The sequence below is a fragment of the Somniosus microcephalus genome, chromosome 7, assembly GCF_052327205.1.
Source record: "Somniosus microcephalus isolate GS21.2 chromosome 7, FLI_Smic_1.0, whole genome shotgun sequence".
Lineage (NCBI taxonomy): Eukaryota > Metazoa > Chordata > Chondrichthyes > Squaliformes > Somniosidae > Somniosus > Somniosus microcephalus.
In genome coordinates this window covers 3,681,678-3,698,630 of record NC_140993.1, presented here as the reverse complement: position 1 = coordinate 3,698,630, position 16,953 = coordinate 3,681,678, and positions in this window count along the sequence as shown.

The following is a 16,953-nucleotide window of genomic DNA, read 5'->3' as shown; positions in this document are numbered from 1 at the left end:
GATAAATCCCCAGGGCCTGATAATCTACATCCCAGGGGACTTAAGGAAGTGTCCCTAGAAATAGTAGATGCATTGCTGGTCATCTTCCAGAACTCGATAGACACTGGAACGGTACCCATGGATTGGAGGGTAGCTAATGTTACCCCACTATTCAAAAAAGGTGGTAGAGAAAAGGCGGGGAATTATAGACCGGTAAGCTTGACATTGGTAGTGGGGAAAATGCTAGAGTCCATCATAAAAGATGTAAAGCAGAGCACTTGGAAAGCAGTGACTGGATCGGACAAAGTCAACATGTATTTACAAAAGGTAAATCATGCTTGACTAATCTACTGGAATTTTTTGAGGATGTAACAGGTAAAATAGATAAGGGAGAACCAATGGATGTGGTGTATTTGGACTTTCAAAAGGCTTTCGATAAGGTCCCGCATAAGAGATTAGCGTGCAAAATTAAGGCACATGGGATTGGGGGCAAGGTATTGACTTGGATAGAGAACTGGTTGGCGGACAGAAAGCAAAGAGTTGGAATAAACGGGTCGTTTTCCGAGTGGCAGGCAGTGACTAGTGGGGTACCGCATGGATCAGTCCTAGGACCCCAGCTGTTCACAATATATATTAATGATCTGGACGAGGGAATTGGATGTAATATCTCCAAATTTGCAGACGACACAAAGCTGGGTGGGAGGGTATGCTGTGAGGAGGATGTCGTGAAACTTCAGTACGATTTGGACAGGTTGGGTGATTGGGCAAAAACATGGCAAATGCACTATAATGTGGATAAATGTGAGGTTATCCACTTTGGTGGCAAAAACAGGAAGGCAGATTATTATTTGAATGGCAATAGATTGGGAGAAGGGGAAGTGCAAAGAGACCTGGGTGTTCTTGTGCACCAGTCACTGAAGGTAAGCATGCAGGTGCAGCAGGCAGTTAAGAAGGCAAATGGTATGTTGGCCTTCGTAGCAAGAGGGTTCGAGTACAGGAACAAGGATGTCTTCCTGCAGTTGTACAGGGCCTTGGTGAGACCACACCTTGAGTATTGTGTGCAGTTTTGGTCGCCTTACCTGAGGAAGGACATTCTTGCCATGGAAGGAGTGCAGCGAAGATTCACCAGGCTGATACCTGGGACGGCAGGAATGACGTATGAGGAGAGATTGTGTCGATTGGGCTTATACTCACTGGAATTTAGAAGATTGAGAGGGGATCTCATCGAAACCTATAAAATTCTGTCAGGCCTGGACAGACTAGATGCAGGAAGGATGTTTCTGATGGCCGGGGAGTCCAGAACCAGGGGTCATAGTCTAAGGATAACGGGTAAGCCATTTAGGACTGAAATGAGAAGGAATTTCTTCACCCAGAGAGTGGTGAACCTGTGGGATTCTCTGCCACAGAGGGCGGTGGAGGCCAATTCATTAAGTATATTCAAGAAAGACTTGGATATATTTCTTAAGGCTAAAGGGATCAAGGGATATGGGGAGAAGGCAGGGACAGGGTACTGAATTTGGATGATCAGCCATGATCTCATTGAATGGCGGAGCAGGCTCGAAGGGCCGAATGGCCTACTCCTGCTCCTATCTTCTATGTTTCTATGTTTCTATATTATTTACTGCGGCCATGCTTGATTTAAACCGTTGATTTCTCTGACTGCCACTTTTGTTTTTCTCCTTCCTATCTTTTGCTTTTATCCTTGTTTCCCTTTCCTCTGTTTCCCTGCTCAGGTTCCCAACCCCCTGCAATTTTAGTTTAAACCCTCCCCCACAGCACTAGCAAACACTCCCCCTAGGACATCGGTCCTGGCCCTGCCCAAGTGCAAACCGTCCGGTTTGCACTGGTCCCACCTCCCCCAGAACCGGTTCCAATGTCCCAGGAATTTGAATTCCTCCCCCTTGCACCATTCCTCTAGCCACGTATTCATCTGAAATATCCTTCTATTTCTACTCTGACTAGCACGTGGCACTGGTAGCAATCCTGAGATTACTACCTTTGAGGTCCTATTTTTTAATTTACCTCCTAACTCCCTATATTCAGCTTTTAGGACCTCATCCCATTTTTTTACCTATTTCGTTGGTACCTATATGCACCACAACAACTGGCTGTTCACCCTCCCCTCCCAAGATGTTCTGCAGCCGCTCTGAGACATCCTTGACCCTTGCACCAGGGAGGCAACACACCATCCTGGAGTCTCGTTTGCGGCTGCAGAAACGCCTATCTATTCCCCTTACAATAGAATCCCCTATTACTGTAGCTCTACCCCTCTTTTTCCTCCCGTCCTGTGCAGCAGAGCCACCCCTGGTGCCAGGAAGTTGGCTGCTGCTGCCTTCCTCTGATAAGCCATCCCCCCCAACAATACTCAAAGTGGTGTATCTGTTTGAGAGGGGGATGTCCACAGGGGACCCCTGCACTACCTGCCTGTGCCTAGTACTCTGCCTGTTGGTCACCCATTCCCTTTCTGCCTGTCCAACCTTTGCCTGCGGTGTGACCAACTGATCAAACATGATATCCACGACGTCCTCAGCCTTGCGAATGGTCCAGTATGTTTCCAATCACAGCTCTAGCACCGCAATGCAGTCTGCCAGTAGCTGCAGCTGGACACACTTCCTGCACACGTAGTTGTCAGGGACACAGGAAGTGTCCCTGAATTCCCACATAGCGCAGGAGGAGCATACCACGGCACCGGGCTCTCCTGCCATGACTTACCCTTTAATTAATTGCAATTAAATTAAATCAAATCAATCCCACCAGTTACACTACAGTTAAATGGTATACTTAAGGGCCCTGGTTTATAAACAGTCCCCGCTACACCACAGAGACTTTAGAAACTATAAACCACAGAGTTAAAGTTTAAAAAGGAGAGAAATACTCACCAACTAATCACTTACCTGCTTTTTGGTGTCGTCACACTTCGATTACTTTTTACTTCTCTCCTTCCCTCTGAGTTCGGAGGTTGGAGATTAGTACGTTCTGAGGCCTACCTGGTCTCTTGGAGCCTCTTTTATACTCACTCCGCCGCTCCGAGATACCCCCCGCCGCTCGCACCGCTCTGAGGCCTACCTGAGTCAAACTCATATATGTGTTTCTGATCAAGTGGTTCAACATCACTGTCCAATCCAGGCCAGTAAACCAAGCTTCTTGCAATTGATTTCATACTGACGATCCCTGGATGTTCAGTATGAAGTTCGGCCAGAATTCTATCTCTCAAAGAGTCATAGAGCCATAGGGCTCGAATTTCCCAGGGCCGTGGAAGCGGGAATGGAGGCATGTGGGGTGTTAAAATTGCAAAAATTGGCGGGCGGGCTCAACCCCGCCTCCATCCCGCCTCCAAGCAATTTTGAAGAAATCGTGTTTACTGCTCCCATCTCCGTCCCGCCTCCAAGAGGCGGGATAGGCCCTTAAGGCCCTTAACAAGCTCTAAATTGCCTCTGTTATCCCATTTTGAAAGGCCTTGGTGATTTTAACCCATTTCCCACGTGAAGCGCGCCTGCTCTGAAACACGATGGTGAAACCTGGCGGGAGCACAATTGGATTGCTGACTATTAGCTGCAGCTCCACCATTAAAGAGGAGATTTGATCAGCCATCATTTGCAGGTGGCAGAACTTTGTTGTCTCAGGTCTGGGGGAACTTTTAGAAGGCATAACCACAGCTGTGGAAGTTTGGAGCCTGACACCCATCTCCAGTGTGACCTCCTGGGAAACCCCTCTCGCCACCTTGACTGAGCGCTTCCTCAACTGAGGCATATACCAGAAGCATGGGAGCCATTTATTTCCTTCCCATCTGGACATGAGATGAGGATGAAGACCAGCCATGGCACCAGCAGAACCACGAACATCAGCAGCACCAACAGCAGCAGCAACAACAGGAGCGCCAGGGTCTCCAGAATCGTCGTGGTTTACTGTGCACTTCACAACATGGCACAGCGTCGTGGCTTGCAGATTCCTGAGGACCAAGTGGCTCCTCAGATGAGGAGGAGGAGGAGGAGGAGGTGGAGGAGGAGGAGGAGGAGGAGGTGGAGGAGGAGGAGGGGGAGAGCGAAAACGAACATCTTGCAGAGGCCCATCAACCAGCGGCAGCAGTACGCGAGAACATTGCTGCCCGGGATGCAAGGAACGCACTCATCTTGGCCAGATTTGCTTAGCCTAGCCAATCAAGCACTGTTGCTTCACAGCTTCTTACCAGAGCTTTGACAATGGCCAAGAACCAGCGGATTCCTAACAATTTGACCAGCATACTGACAATTGCAAATAATCCTAAGCCCTCAATGTGGAAGTCCCATTAGCGAAATGACACACGCCACAACTGCAGCAGTAGCCATCGGATTTTTTATTTACAGTAACCATCTGATGGCTTTTTAACATTAAACATCAAATTTCACCCAAGTGACTACCCTTGTGACTATTTGTGCAGTATCTTTCTCTTATGCGTGCTCCTATGTGGTGCTTCGCCTGTGGCTTCAGCAGATGTGGAGGCCCCTTGCTCAGTTACTTGCTACTCCTGTCTCGACACCTTTGGCAGGTGTCCTCTGGTGTTGTGAACCTGTGAGGGCTCACCAACAGTCTGCTGCTCTTCTGTGCAGGGGTTGAGATACCGATCTCAGTTGGGTGTGGACTCTGGTGGGGCTCTGACCGAGGGCTCTGCAGTGGCCTGGAAGTGTGAGCACTTGGCGAGGAGCCCCCACTTCCTTGATGTCTGCCACCAACTTCCCTCTCATGGGTCAGGTCCACCTCAGCGCTTACAAGTGGCTTGAGAGCATCTTGCTGCACATCAGGGGGGCCATGGGGACCCGTATCTGCATGGGCAGTCCTACGCAGAAGGACTTCAATGAAGGTCTGGTTTCTCTGTTCAATAGATGACCATCGCTCCTCCAGAGATGTCATTCTATTCAGAACACTCACCATGTCTTCTGCACTCTGGCAACTTATCACCTCCACGGAGATTGCCATCCTTTCCATGATGATGCAGTCATGCGCCAATGACTCCGCAAAGGCTCTGCTCATGTTCGCAATGGACTCCTCCATTCGCTCCACACTCGCAGTGACCCTGGAGACAAAACCTGCCAGAGACTCCTGCATCTGTTCCTGGAGTTCCAGCACCGCTGATCTTGTGGATGGACCCAAAGGCAGAGGGTCGACATGCAGCTGAGCCGAGCTGGGAGAGTCCTGCGCACTCCGACGAGGACTCTCCACTGCTGTCCCTGTCTCCACCATCTGCTGATGCTCACTTGTGAGCTGTGATACACCAGGTGACAACACTACTCTATCTCACGAAGGTCTCACCGAGGTGCGGGTGTCTGCGCTGGTGCTGGGTGCGCTTAATCCTGCTGACGTTGCGCCCTCAGAGGTTGCAGCTTCCTCTGAGGAGTCTGGATGCTCAGGCTCTTCCTCCTGGCTAGTGGGGACGGGGGCTTGCGATGGTCCTGTGGGGGAGTAAAGGAAAGAGTCAGAGATGTGATGCCAAGGTTACATGCACATTGCATATAGCAAATGATCATAAGTCCATCTGTTAGAGCTTCAGAATCATTATCAGCGACTCATGCAATGTCAATGAGAGAGATGGAAAACTATTCTGTCACCAGCTTGCTGTGATGCATCCGTCTGTCCGTACCCCACTTGCGTATCATCCTCCACTCCCACGATCTCCAGGGCCGTCTCCTCCCAGGGGGTGAGCTGGGCTGTTGAGGGTGGCCCTCCTCCTGTCCTCGCTCTTTCCCTCTTATTGTGAGCTCTCTTTTCCTGCAATGAGGGAGATAAGTGGAGTTTGAGTGAGAATGAAGGAGTGAGTGTAAAGAATCCATAGCATAGATGCTTAGAAGGAGACAAAGATGGAGTGAGGTGGCAAGACCAAGGGCCCTCCCTGTGTGTTGTAAGTTGTTTTCATAGCATCACAGTGATAGGGAGTGTGAGGGCTGCATAGTCGAATAGTTAGGTGAATGTGACCATAGAGAGAGAGGGAATGGGTAAGGGTGCAGGGATGTCAGTGTCAAGTGGGATGTGGAGGAAGAGATTGTTAAAGCTGAGTGCTGGTGAGGAAAGGCAATGGGGATCAGATTGAGGGTGATGGGAAAGTCATACTCACTTCTCCAGTGTGAAGGTCATGAAACCTCTTCCTGCACTGAAGCCAGGTTCTGCGGGTAATTGACAGAGTTGACCTCCTGGGCCACCTGGATCCACACAGCCTTGGTCTGCTGGGGAGGCTTCTTCCTCCCTGAAGAAGGGAAGAGCACCTCTTTATTGGTTCTTGCTCCCTCCACTAAAGCAAGCAGGGCAACGTCATCAAACCTGGGAGCAGACCGAGGTGTCTTGCTGGTCATTCTGCCTCCAGGTCCCTGTAGCATGAAAGGCCAAAAGGTTACAGAAGAGCATAAGAACATAAGAAACAGGAGCAGGAGCAGGCCAATCGGCCCCTCGAGCCTGCTCCGCCATTTAATAAGATCATGGCTGATCTGATCCTAACCGCCAATCTACTATCACAGAACCATCTCCTGAATCTAACAGAATTAGACACACAAAATAGGAGCAGTATCAGGCTACACGGCCCCTGGGCCCGCTCCGCTACCCACAGGGCCATGTCCGATCCGAACCTAGACTCATGTCCAAATTCCTGCCCGCTCCCTGTAACCCTTAATTCCCTTTACTTCTAGGCAGCACGGTGGCATAGTGGTTAGCACTGTTGTCTCACAGCACCAGGGACCCGGGTTCAAATCCGGCCTCGGGTGACTGTCTGTGTGGAGTTTGCACATTCTCCCCGTGTTTGCGTGGGTTTCCTCCGGGTGCTCCGGTTTCCTCCCACAGTCCAAAGATGTGCGGGTTAGGTTGATTGGCCATGATAAATTGACCCTTAGTGTTAGGGGGGATTAAATATGTGGGGTTACGGGGGTACAGGGATAGGGCTTGGGTGGGATGGCTGTCGGTGTAGGGACCGGGTGCTAGGGTTTGGATGATCAGCCATGATCTCGTTGAATGGCGGAGCAGGCTCGAAGGGCCGAATGGCCTACTCCTGCTCCTAGTTTCTATGAAACTGTCTATTTCTGTTTTAAATTTATGAAATGATGTAGCTTCTACAGCTTTTTGGGGCAGCATATTCCATGGACCTACCACCCTCTGAGTGAAGTAGTTCCTCCTCATCTCAGTTTTGAAAGAGCAGCCCCTTATTCTAAGACTATGCCCCCTAGTTCTAGTTTCACCCATCATCGGGAACATCCTCCCCGCATCCACCCGATCCAACCCCTTCACAATCTTATATGTTTCAATAAGATCACCTCTCATTCTTCTGAACTCCAATGAGTAGAGTCCCAATCTACTCAACCTCTCTTCATATGTCCATCCCCTCATCCCCGGGATTAACCGAGTGAACCTTCTTTGTACTGACTCGAGAGCAAGTATGTCTTTTCTTAAGTATGGACACCAAAACTGTATGCAGTATTCCAGGTGCGGTCTCACCAATACCTTGTACAACTGAAGCAATACCTCCCTATTTTTATATTCTATCCCCCAGCAATGAAAGCCAACATTCCATTGGCCTTCTTAATCACTTGCTGCACCTGCATACTAACCTTTTGAGTTTCGTGCACCAGGACCCCCAGATCCCTTTGTACTTCAGTACTTTCCAGTTTCTTGCCATTAAGATAATAACTTGCTCTACGATTTTTCCTGCCAAAGTGCATAACCTCACACTTTCCAGTATTGCATTCCATCTGCCAAATCTCTGCCCACTTACTTAGCCTGTCTATGTCCCCTTGCAGGTTTTTTATGTCCTCCTCACTCACTACTTTCCCTCCCATCTTAGTATCATCTGCAAACTTTGATATGTTACACTCGGTCCCCTCCTCCAAATCGTTAATATAGATTGTAAAGAGTTGGGGACCCAGCACTGACCCCTGCGGAACACCACTAGTTACTGATTGCCAGTCTGAGAATGAACCATTTATCCCAACTCTCTGCCTTCTGTTAGATAGCCAATCCTCTATCCATGCCAGAATATTACCCCCAATCCTGTGATTTTTTATCTTAAGCAATAATCTTTTGTGTGGCACCTTGTCAAATGCCTTTTGGAAGTCTAAATACACTACGTCCACTGGTTCCCCTTTATCCACCCTATATGTTACTTCCTCAAAGAACTCCAGCAAATTTGTCAAACATGACTTCCCCTTCATAAAACCATGCTGACTTTGTCCTATTAAATTATGATTATCCAAATGTCCTGTTACTGTCTCCTTAATAATGGACTCCAAAATTTTACCTACCACAGATGTTAGGCTAACCGATCTATAGTTTCCAGCCTTCTGTCTACTGCCCTTTTTAAATAAGCGTGTTACATTAGCAGTTTTCCAGTCTGCCGGGACCTTTGCTGAGTCCAGGGAGTTTTGGAAAATTATTACCAATGCATCCACAATCCCTACCGCCACTTCCCTCAAGACCCTAGGATGTAAGCCATCAGGTCCAGGTGATTTATCCGCCTTGAGTCCCATTATTTTACCGAGTACCACTTCCTTAGTGATTTTGATCGTGTTTAGCTCCTCCCCCCCTATAGCCCCCTGCTTGTCCAGTGTTGGGATATTCTTAGTGTCTTCTACTGTAAAGACTGATACAAAATATTCATTCAGTGTTTTTGCCATCTCCATATTTCCCACCATTAATTTCCCGGTCTCATCCTCTAAGGGACCAACATTTACTTTAGCCACCCTTTTTCTTTTTATATAACTATAAAAACTCTTACTATCTGTTTTTATATTTTTTGCTAATTTACTTTCATAATCTATCTTCCCTTTCTTAATCAATCTTTTTGTTATTTGGCAATCTGCAGAAGAAGCAAGGCTTGTTGCCGACCTTAAATGCAGCAGCAATGATGACATCATCGGAGGCGAGTTTCAGACTGTAAAAACTAATTGGGCCATGGGTTCCCACACGCTGGAAGTCAATTGGCCAATTATGTGAAAATCGTTTCATTCTCCCACATTTAGAATCAGGTGGCTAACACAAAAAGCAGATTACACGACCCCAGCCGGCCCCAGTGACAAAATCGAGCCCATAGAGTCATAACGGCACAGAAGGAGGCCATTCGGCCCTTCGAGCCTGCTCCACCATTCAATGAGATCATGGCTGATCTTCTGCCTCAAGTCCATTCATCGGCCCTATCGCCATATCCCTTGATGCCCTCACTAGTCAGAAATCTATTGACTTCTGTTTTGAATATACCCAATGACTGAGCCTCCACAGCCCTCTGGGGTAGAGAATTCCAAAGATTCACCACCCTCTGTGTGAAGAAATTTCTCCTCATCTCAGTCCTGAATGGTCTACCCTTTATCCTGAGGCTGTGGCCCCTGGTTCTAGATTCCCCAGCCAAGGGAAACATTCTTCCAGCATCCATCTTATCAAGCCCTGTAATCATTTTGTATGCTTCAATGTGATCCCCTCTCTTTCTTCTGAATTCAAGAGAATACAGGCCTAGTTTACTCAATCTCTTCTCATACAACAGTCCCGCCATCCCAGGAATCAATCTCGTGAACCTTCGTTGCACTCCCTCTATGGCAAGTCTATCCTTCCGTAGGTTAGGAGACCAAAGGGGAAAAATTCAGTGGGTTTGCGCCTCCCGTTTGCACCTTAATGGGGCACAAAGCAACTAGCGCCCGGGCGCGGCGATGTTTGCGCCGCTCGTGAAATTAACTAGACATTTTGCGGTGGCGCTAAACACTACCGCCACAATCTCCTGCACTGGCAAATCGTGACGTCAGTCGAGCGCGCAACGTCCCGTTAGCATCCCGGACCGGATATTGAGTGGCGCCCCCTGCCTTACCGCCTGCCGCTAGCAACGACAGGTTGAGGGGAGCGTTTTGCAGTCAGGAAGGGACTGGGGGGGCGCTATTTAAAGGCGGCCGCTTCCTGCCTTTTTGTGTTGGTGACATTTTTACACCGCGCATTCTGAGAGAGAGAGAGAGACTTCTGGAGAGATTCAACGCTGTGTGAAGGAGTTTTGGGTACTGAGCAGCACTTTGCAGGTTCATTTTGATTTGCCCTTCCTTGTATCGATTTAGAAGAGACTGTGGGGTCTGCACTCTGAGCTCTTTCCCTGGGTCTCTCCATTGTTCTTTCCAGCAGATTTGATGTACAGGTCTCTCCAGGACGAGAATCAAGGCTGCAATGAGCAGGATGTGGATGGAGAGCAAGATCGACCCTCCCCTTTAAGATAAAAACAGAAAATGCTGGAGATACTCAGCAGGTCAGGCAGCATTCGTGAAGAGAGAAACAGAGTTAACGTTTCAGGTTGATGACCTTTCGTCAGAACTCCCCTTTAAGAACTGGCTGGCGCCAGTGTGTCTGTGTTCCATTGCTGACTGACATCACATGAGCTTCGCCAGCGCTCTGAGGTAGCGCCTCGCTCCTCGGCCCTTGTGCCTTAAGACAGGTGTGAAGCGCCTGATTTAGCGCTCCAATCACCTCCAGGGGCGATAAAAGCCAAGTTTGCCGTCGGAGGTGATAATTAGCGCCGGGCGCTAAACTTTGCGCACGGCCGATAATGGCGCCCCAAACGGGGCGATACTGAATTTTTCCCCAAAAAATTGTACACAGCACTCCAGGTGTGGTATCACCAAGGCCCGATATAATTGGAGTAAGACTTCTTTACTCCTGTACTCAAATCCTCTTGTAATGAAGGCCAGCATACCATTTGCCTTCCTAATGGCTTGCTGCACCTGCACATTCACTTTCAGTGACTCATGTACAAGGACACCCAGGTCCCTTTGAGCATCTGCATTCCCCAATCTTTCACCATTTAGGAAATACTCTGCCTTTCTGTTTTTTCTACCAAAGTGGATAACTTCACATTTATCCACATTATATTCCATCTGCCATGTTCTTGCCCACTTACTGAGCCTGTCGAGATCCCCTTGAAGCCTCTTCACATCCTCTTCACAACTGACACTGCCACCTAGCTTTGTGTCATCAGCAAACTGGAAATGTTACATTTAGTCCCCTCATCCAAATTATTGATATAGATTGTGACTAGCTGGGTCCAAGCATCGATCCTTGTGATACTCCACTCGTCACAGCCTGCCATCCTGAAAAAGACCCGTTTATCCCTACTCTTTGTTTTCTGCCTGTTAACCAATTCTCAATCCATGCTAGTATATTACCCCCAATTCCATGTGCCCTAATTTTGTTCACCAACCTCTTGTGTGGGACCTTATCGAAGGCCTTCTGAAATCCAAATACACCACATCTACCGGTTCCCCTTTGTCTACTCCACTAGTTACATCCTCAAAGAACTCCAATAGGTTTGTTAAACAGGATTTCCCTTTCATAAATCCATGTTGACTCTGCCCAATCTTACTACTGTATTAGTTTCTAAGTGCCCAGTTATTGCATCCTTTATAATAGATTCCAGCATTTTCCCAATGACTGATGTGAGGCTAACAGGTCTGCAGTTCTCCATTTTTGCTCTCCCTCCTTTCTGAAATAGCAGGGTTACATTTGCTATCCTCCAATCTGCAGGAACCATTGCAGAATCTATAGAATTTTGGAAGATGACAACCAACTATCAAATCACCCCTCAACCTCCTTTGCTCTAATGAAAACAAATCCAGCTTCTCCAACCTGTCCTTGTAGCTAAGATCCCCCATCCCCGGAACCATTCTGGTAAATCTCCTCTGCACCCTCTCAAGGGCCTCCACATCCTTCCTAAAGTGTGGTGACCAGAACTGGACGCAATACTCCAGTTGTGGCCTAACCAGCGCTTTATAAAGGTTCAGCATAACTTCTCTACTTTTGTACTCAATACCTCTATTTATGAAGCCCAAGGTCCCATATGCTTTGTTAACCACTCTCTCAATATGTCCCGCCACCTTCAGAGACCAATGCACATTAACTCACAGGTCCCTCTGTCCCTGCACACTCTTTAAAACTGTGCCATTAAGTGTATATTGCCTCTCCCTGTTCCTTCTGCCAAAATGCATCACCTCACACTTCTCTGTATTAAATTCCATCTGCCACTTGTCTGCCCATTCTGCTAGCCTTTCTATGTCCTGTTGCAATCGATTGGTTTTATCATCACTGTTTGCCACATCTGCAAGTTTGGTGTCATCGGTAAATTTAGAAATTCTACTCTGTATTCCAATATCCAGGTCATTTATATATATTAAAAAAAAGCAGTGGCCCCAGCACTGACCCTTGAGGAACACCACTGTCTACCATCCTCCAGTCTGAAAAACAGCCATTTACCACAACTCGCTGTTTTCTGTCCTGAAGCCAATTCCTTATCCAAGCTGCCACTGACCCACCTATTCTATGAGCCTCAATTTGTTAACCAGCCTTCTATGTGGTACTTTGTCAAAAGCCTTCCGAAAATCCATGTAGACAACATCCATTGCATTCCCTTCATCAATCCTCTCTGTTACTTCATCAAAAAATTCAATTAGATTAGTCAAACACGATCTGCCTTTTACAAATCCGTGTTGGCTCTCCTTAATTAGCTTAAACGTCTCCAAGTGCCGGTTAATTTTTTCCTTGATTATTGTTTCTAAAACTTTACCCACCACTGATGTTAAATTGACCGGCCTGTAGTTACTAGGATTGTCCTTACACCCTTTCTTCAACAATGGTGTCACATTTGCCACTTTCCAATCCTCAGGCACCTCCCCCACATCTAGGGAAGATTGGAAAATTATGGCAAGCCCTTTCGCGATCTCCTCCCCCAATTCCCTTCGCAACCTGGGATGCAAGCCATCTGGACCAGGCGACTTATCCACTCTAAGCATACCTGGACTTTCTAGTGCATCCTGTCCATCAATTTTCACCCTTTTCATTGCTTCTGCCTTTTCCACTTCTACCGATATTTTGTCAGCATCCGCCTCCTTAGTAAACACCAATACAAAGTACTCATTGAGTATTCTAGCTTTGCCCTGCGCCTCTAAGCATATATCACCTTCTTTGTCTCTAATAGGCCCCACCCTGCCTCTTACTACCCACTTACTGTTTACATGCCGGTAGAAGATTTTTGGGTTCCCTTTTATGTTAACCGCCATTCTACTCTCATATTCTCTCTTTGCCAGTCTTATTTTCATCTTCACATCCCCTCACAACTTATTGTATTTGGTCTGGTTCTCCCTTGAAGAATTCACCTGACATGCATCATACACCCTCTTTTTTTGTTTCATCATCTTCTCAATCTCCCTCGTCATCCAAGGAGCCCTTGCTTTGGTTTCCTTACTCTTCCTTCTTGTTGGAATGTAGTTGGAACATCTTCTCCTTAAAGACCTCCCATTGTTCCGTTACAGTTTTTCCTGTCAGTTTTTTGTTCTATTTTACCCTGGCTAGATCCTTTCTCATCCCATTGAAGATAGCCCTGTTCCAGTTTAGAAGTTCCACTCTAGATTGGGACATTGGAACCGGTTCTGGGGGAGGTGGGACCAGTACAAACTGGATGGTTTGCACCTGGGCAGGACCGGGACCGATGTCCTAGGGGGAGTGTTTGCTAGGGCTGTTGGGGAGGGTTTAAACTAAAATGGCAGGGGGTTGGGAACCTGTGCAGGGAGACGGAGGAAAGGAAGCAAGGATAGAAGCAAAAGACAGGAAGGAGAAAAGCAAAAGTGGAAGTCAGCGAAATCAAGGGTGTAACTCAAACATGGCCAAAGTATACAATAATTCTAAAAGGTCTAAGAGTGTTAAAAAAACAAGCCTGAAGGCTTTGTGCCTTAATGCGAGGAGCATTCGTAATAAGGTGGATGAATTAGCTGTGCAAATAGATGTAAACAGATATGATATAATTGGGATGACATGACTCCAGGGTGACCAAGGCTGGGAATTCAACATCCAGGGGTATTCAATATTCAGGAAGGACAGGCAAAAAGGAAAAGGCGGTGGGGTAGGATTGCTGGTTAAAGAGGAGATTAACACAATAGTAAGGAAGGATATTAGCTCTGATGATGTGGAATCTGTATGGGTAGAGCTGAGAAATACCAAGGGGCAGAAAACGTTAGTGGGAATTGTATACAGAGCCCCCAAACAGCAATGCTGAGGTTGGGGATGGCATTAAATGGGAAATTAGAGAAGCGTGCAATAAAGGCACAGCAGTTATCATGGGTGACTTTAATCTACATATATATTGGTCTAAACAAATTAGTAACAATACTGTGGAAGAGGAATTCCTAGAGTGTATACGGGATGGTTTCCTGGAACAACATGTCGAGGAACCAACTAGAGATCAGGCCATCTTAGACTGGGTATTATGTAATGAGAAAGGATTAATTAGCAATCTTGTTGTGCGAGGCCCCTTGGGAAGGAGCGATCATAATATGATCGAATTCTTCATTGAGATGGAGAGTGAAGTAGTTGATTCAGAGACTTGGGTACTGAATTTAAATAAAGGAAACTATGATGGTATGAGGCTCGAGTTGGCTAGGATGGATTGGGGAATGTCACTTAAAGGGTTGACGGTGAATAGGCAATGGCAAACATTTAAAGATCACATGCATGAACTACAGAATTTGTTCATCCCAGTTTGGCATAAAAATTAAACAAAAAAGTTGACTCAACCGTGGCTAACGAGGGAAATTAGGGATAGCATAAGATCCAAGGAGAGGACATATAAATTGGCCAGAAAAAGCAGCAAACCTGAGGATTGAGAGCAGTTTAGGATTCAGCAAAGGAGGACAAAAGGATTAATTAAGAGGGGGCAAATAGAGTATGAGAGTAAGATTTCAGGGAACATAAAAACTGACTGTAAAAGCTTTTATAGATATGTGAAGAGAAAAAGATTGGTGAAGTCAAGCGTAGGTCCCTTGCAGTCAGAATCAGGGGAATTTATAATAGGGAACAAAGACATGGCAGACCAATTAAATATATAGGACGATAGCAAAATACTGCGGATGTTGGAAATCCGAAATAACAACAGAAAATGCTGGAAAAACTCAGCAGGTCAGGCAACATCCGTGGAGAGAAATTTGAGTTGACGTTTTGGGTCGAACCCTTCTTCAAAACTGGAAAGAAAAGAAGGAAAGAATTAAATATATACTTTGGTTCTGTCTTCACAAAGGAGGACACAAATAACCTCCCAGAGATGTCGGGGAACATAGGGTCTAATGAGAGGGAGGAACTGAATGAAATCAGTATTTGTAGGGAAATGGTGTTAGGGAAATTGACGGGATTGAAGGCCGATAAATCCCCAGGGCCTCATAATCTACATCCTAGGGTACTTAAGGAAGTGGCCCTAGAAATAGTAGATGCATTGCTGGTCATCTTCCAAAATTCTATAGACTCTGGAACAGTTCCGATGGATTGGAGGGTAGCTAATGTTACCCCACTATTCAAAAAAGGTGGTAGAGAGAAAATTGAGAATGATAGGCAAGTAAGCCTGACATCGGAAGTGGGGAAAATGCTAGAGTCCATTATAAAAGATGGAATAGCAGATCACTTGGAAAACAGTGACAGGATCGGACAAAGTCAACATGGATTTACAAAAGGTAAATCGTGCTTGACTAATCTACTGGAATTTTTTGAGGATGTAACTGGTAGAATAGATAAGGGAGAATCAGTGGATGTGGTGTATTTGGACTTTCAGAAGGTTTTCGATAAGGTCCCGCATAAGTGACTAGCATGCAAAGTTAAAGCACATGGGATTGGGGGTAAGGTACTAACTTGGATAGAAAACTGGTTGGCAGACAGGAAGCAAAGAGTTGGAATAAACGGGTCTTTTTCCGAGTGGAATGCAGTGACTAGTGGAGTACCGCAGGGATCGGTGCTAGGACCCCAGTTATTCACAATATATATTAATGATCTAGACGAGGGAACTAGATGTATTATCTCCAGGTTTGCAGAGGACACAAAGCTGGGTGGGTGTGTGTGCTGTGAGGAGGATGCAGTGAAACTCCAGTACGATTTGGACAGGTTGGGCGATTGGGCAGATGCATGGCAGATGCAGTATAATGTGGATAAATGCGAGGTTATCCACTTTGGTGGCAAAAACAGGAAGGCAGGTTATTATCTGAATGGCAATAGATTGGGAGAAGGGGAAGTGCAACGAGACCTGGGTGTCCTTGTGCACCAGTCGCTGAAGGTAAGCATCCAGGTGCAGCAGGTGGTAAAGAAGGCAAATTATATGCTGGCCTTCGTAGCGAGAGGATTCGAGTACAGGAGCAAGGATGTCTTGCTGCAGTTGTACAGGGCCTTGGTGAGACCACACCTTGAGTATTGTGTGCAGTTTTGGTCACCTTATCTGAGGAAGGATGTTCTTGCCATGGAGGGAGTGCAGCAAAGATTCACCAGACTGACACCTGGGATGGCAGGAATGACATATGAAGAGAGATTGGGTCGATTAGGCTTATATTCGCTAGAGTTTAGAAGAATGAGAGGGGATCTCATTGAAACTTATAAAATTCTAACAGGACTAGACAGACTAGGTATAGGAAGGATGTTCCCGATGGCAGGGGTGTCCAGAACCAGGCGTCACAGTCCAAGGATAAGGGGTAAGCCATTTAGGACTGAGATGAGGAGGAATTTCTTCACCCAGAGAGTGGTGAGCCTGTGGAATTCTCTACCACAGAAGGCAGTTGAGGCCAATTCATTAAATATATTCAAGAAGGAGTTAGATATATTTCTTTAGGCTAAGGGGATCAAGGGATATGGGGAGAAAGCAGGGACAGGGTACTGAATTTGGATGATCAGCCATGATCGCATTGAATGGCGGTGCAGGCTCGAGGGGCCGAATGGCCTACTCCTGCTCCTATTGTAGGAATTGCCAAATTCCTATCTAAGAACTGAGGTCGACTCAGGCGATCAAACAAACAAGTTTTAATGCAGAACTAACGAGTTTAAACAGTTTGTCGAGATCGATACAGGAGAACCACGAAAACAGGTCTTTGCTGGTCGGAGGCTCCACGAGGACTGCCAGGGCGGTCCCGTGGATGGCGTCATGATGTCATCACGTTTCTCCCGCGCTTGGGTGGTCATGTGATTAGTGGCATGACGTCATCGCGT